The sequence below is a fragment of the Microtus pennsylvanicus genome, chromosome 3, assembly GCF_037038515.1.
Source record: "Microtus pennsylvanicus isolate mMicPen1 chromosome 3, mMicPen1.hap1, whole genome shotgun sequence".
Classification (NCBI taxonomy): domain Eukaryota; kingdom Metazoa; phylum Chordata; class Mammalia; order Rodentia; family Cricetidae; genus Microtus; species Microtus pennsylvanicus.
The window spans coordinates 82,891,411-82,895,969 of record NC_134581.1 but is presented as its reverse complement, the minus strand read 5'-3'; the positions used below and the strand labels follow the sequence as shown (position 1 = coordinate 82,895,969).

Genomic DNA, 4,559 nt, shown 5'->3' with positions numbered 1-4,559 from the left:
TCTTTTCTTAATTCAATCCATTGTTTCCTTTATGTTATTGAAATAACAATAGCAAAACAAAGTGCTTCACTATATAGCCTTGAATTTTTGTTTCCTCAGCTCAGCTTCTTAAATGTTATGATGCAGAGAATACACCTGTGGACCAAGTCTAGCATTTTTAAAAGACATATTAACAAAGGAAGAATATAATGCATCAAATTGTTCAAGGTTATGCATGAAATAGGAGCTATTGGCAATGAAAACTTAAAGATCATGGAAAACAGCCCAATGTTATTGCTATGGTGGAGAGAGATTTTTTTTGTTTTTTAGTTTTTCGAGACAGGGTTTCTCTGTGGTTTTGGAGCCTGTCCTGGAACTAGCTCTTGTAGACCAGGCTGGTCTCAAACTCACAGAGATCTGCCTGCCTCTGCCTCCTGAGTGCTGGGATTAAAGGCGTGCGCCACCACCGCCCGGCGTGGAGAGAGATTTAAAAGCTATCTATAAATGTGTTTAGGCAAAAGGGAAGGAACTATCACCAACTTGGAATATGAAATACAGCCCAGCTGTTTATTCTGATTCTTCTTGGTCCTTTTTTGTCACACTAATTCTTCCTGAATACACACCAAGACCCTTTCTGGAATGGAGGTCTATTAATTCACTTTTTCCTAATTCTAAGCTGACCCACACATAGAGGCATAGAATTGGGGAAAAGAATAATTTGGTTTCATGGTTGATTTTGTGGGGAGCGATTCTATATTATACAGTTTTCCTTAAAAAAAGTTCTTTGTTTTAATGGTCCATCTTAGTAGAGAAATGACTGGGCGCAGAGTATTGACAGCTGCATTAGAGAACGGTCAAGTTACCTATAAGGTTTGTTCTATTAGAATAAGACCAGCTTAGTTGGCAGAAAACTTCAAAGCCAGGAGGGCCTTTTGTTTCCACCATATCATTTTCTAAGTCTTAATGGTGCCCATGTAATACAGTAAAATGCCTAGAGAAATTTTATTGGTAACAACAGGTGTGTATGTGGCGATGATGTGAATTATAATACTGCCATACAATAATGAGCATGGAAAAAGGATGAATTCATATTGTTACCCAGGAGAGCAACATAGTACATATTTACTTCCTCTGTGTACACTGTATTGAAGATGAGAATTCCTGGTTTATCATTGTAAAAATGTGGTATAAGGAAGGGGGATAAGTTTTGTGACTCTAGAGATCCCTGACTAATGCAACTTCTAATGTATTTTCCTAGAATGCTAGGTTATAAGAGTCTCACTTGAATGTAATGATGTATTGGAAGCACAGATGGGATTGTTATTTTTCTTTGTCCAAATAAAGAGAAGAGTTTAGAGAAATTCTTTGTTTCCTCATATGAAAGCCTATTAATCCAAATAAACTGATAACAAATATCAAAAACAACCCTTGTAGCCAAATGACTAAAAATGCAAAATAATGATAGGATACAAATTTAACATGTAAAATCCACTTGTTTTGTGTATGACAATAATAGCCATCTGAAATTAAAAATAGAACATCATCGATGCTAGTGTGAAAGTGTAGAGAATTAGATACACACCAACCTAGCAGTTGTCTACTGAAGCAAGGATAGAACACATTATCATCTGAACATAAAATGGCCTATAAAGCCTCATGTGCATTAGTGTTGGGCTGTAAGTTGGTTGTATTATTTTGGGTGATTGTGGCCTCACTAGAAAAGGTAGAGAACCATGGAAAGGCCTCAAAGGTTATCTTGACTTGTGATTATGACTAAATGTCTCTTATGTTCATTTCTATGTAAAATGTGTTTTCTGCATATTCCTACTGCTGTAGCAAATCAAACTTCTCTACTGTTCTGCTTTCCCTACAAAGACAGACCAAAGTCCCATGGAATTCAGAGACTAAATAAATAGTTTTGCCCCTAGATTGTTTCTGTTTTCTATTTTGCCATAAAACATATGATGAGAAAAACAACTTACTGTATCTTTATGCATAAAATGTATGAACTGTTCCCATAGTCTTTTGTATTCTAAACAAGAACTCTATCATCAATTCAAAACTTATTTTTTCAATTTCCTTTCAATGAGTCTGTTTATTTATTAAGTATATACAAGATATAATTATAAGAATATGCTGATATAATTATATGTAAACACGTGTCTTTAAATCTACATATGCACTGATAAAAAATGAAGAGGAATAGATATAATCTTATGTTACTTGAATTCCTGTTTCCACACCCTTAATTTATCAGTAGAGTTTAATCTATCTATAATTTCTGTCTTTCTGTCTATCTATTTATCTATCTTGAAGAGTTTTAAACCCGTGGAATACTGTTTATTGGTCCAATCTGCAATTAGCAAGTGACCAGTTCTCTAAGATTTGTTTGTAGAGTTGTGTAGAGGATAATGAGAATGACAAAGGGAACCAGTGACAATATACCCAGGGAACTAGATACTCCCTGGTGTAAAATTATAAACTGACTAGGACTTTGAATCTCAAAAGAGCCACATTAGTTTTACAAGCATTTGATGTAAACATCAACTCAGTAATTTTTATCCTCAAGGGCCACATAGCACACAGAGAATATGATAGAGAATACTTTTCTGTACTTATAACATTTTTCTCATATACCTAGACCTTCATATTTTTATTTGAGTGAGTGAGGTAGTGTTTTGTAGACATATGCTGTTTTATTTTGAGTGTGTAGAAAGAACCTTCTACAGAAATGTCTTCTGCAGAAGGGATTTCACAAGGGATCTCTTTGAGCAACTGACCCATTATCTGTACTGGTTGTGATCAAACATTTTATTATCAGCTTTGACTTTCCTAGAATAGTGAGAAGGAAGTTACTGAGAACTCTGCCAGAGCAAGAATGTTTCTAGATGACCAATAGTGAACATTGAATTTTTGTCTTAACAATTTTCCTTGAAATTCAGAGCTTCATAAATCTTGGGTTTGAAAGAAGCATTGTATGTATTAATCTTTTCAACCATTATTATTAATAAAAACCAGGGATGGGAAGAAATTATATTCCAACTCACTGGAATTCTGTTGACACCTTTTGTGGGTCCATATTATGGGTAGAGGAAAGAAATAGGGTTACTTAGGAATCAACATGAACAGGTTTTATTCTTGGAGGTCTGTCTATTTGTTCTCTCAACTCATGCTTGTAAATCACTAAATCATGCGTAAGTTCATTTGTAAACATTCTTACAGGTGCCAAATATGAAGCAAATTATTATGGAAAATGACTCGTCAGTGTCAGAGTTCATTCTTATGGGCCTGATAGAACAACTTGAGCTCCAGTTGCCCTTATTTGCTCTGTTCTTGTTGAACTACACAGCCACTGTGATGGGAAACTTGAGCTTAATGAGTCTCATATTCTTGAACTCAAACCTCCACACTCCCATGTACTATTTTATCTTCAATCTCTCCTTCACTGATTTCTGTTATTCATTTGTCTTTACCCCCAAAATGTTGATGCATTTTGTTTCAGAGAATGCATGACTTAGCTGTTTTTCTTGTGTTGTTTTGTGAGCTCAGAAAGCTATGTGTTGACAGTCATGGCCTATGATCGCTATGTAGCCATTTGCCAGCTACTACTGTACAAGGTTATTATGTCACCTGAAATAGGTTTTGCACTAATATTTGGTTCTTACTTAATGGAGTTTACTGGGGCCACAGCTCACACAGGGTGTATGGTCAGGCTCAGGTTTTGTGATTCTAACATCATCAACCACTACATGTGTGACATCTTCCCACTTCTCCAGCTCTCCTGCAGTAGCACCTATGTCAATGAACTTGTGAACTTCATTGCAGTGGGTAGAGTTATCACTTTCTCTAGCCTCATTATCTTAGTCTCATATGCTATGATCCTTCCCAATATCATTCAAATGTCATCAGGTAAAGGTTGGTCCAAAGCCAAGGGAACCTATGGGTCTCACATCATAACTGTTAGTCTCTTCTATGGATCTGGGCTGCTTGCTTATGTCAAGCCATCATCTGCTGAAACTGTGGGCCAGGGAAAAGTTTTTTCAGTCTTTTATACCTTTTTGGTGCCCATGCTGAATCCTCAGAAACAAGAATGTCAAACTTGCTGTGAAGAGAACCATGAAGAAAATCACAAGCTGATTTATCTAGGAATGTTTCTCTTAGATCTGATCCTATTATACTTGTCTGCTGTTTCACTCTCATTTTTTTGTCTTTTCATTAAATATTACCTATCTATCTATCTATCTATCTATCTATCTATCTATCTATCTATCTATTTATCTATCTAGTTCTCTATCTGTATACCTATTTATTTATTTTACTTTTTGTCCTGTTACTATAGTATTATTAAGTTTTCTACAGTATCATTTGTCTTTCCCCTGTATGCTACTAGTCTATGTTTAGACGTATCCTCTGATTCATTTGTATCCAAGAGAGTGTACATTTTCCATATCACTTTAAGACCTTGTTCTGTTAACTTTTTCTGTGTAAGACAACACTACCTACTACTGTTTCTTAGGTACCTTTTCTATCTTAGAAAATCTATTGACTACTATTCTTTATCTCAAAATAATTAATTTCTT

General features: G+C 35.3%; 1 pseudogene; it reads left to right on the top strand.

The window, feature by feature from the left end:
- The first annotated feature begins 3,201 nt into the window (after positions 1 to 3,201).
- On the top strand, positions 3,202 to 4,116 carry LOC142847188 (olfactory receptor 8C8-like; annotated as a pseudogene).
- Positions 4,117 to 4,559: the final 443 nt, after the last annotated feature.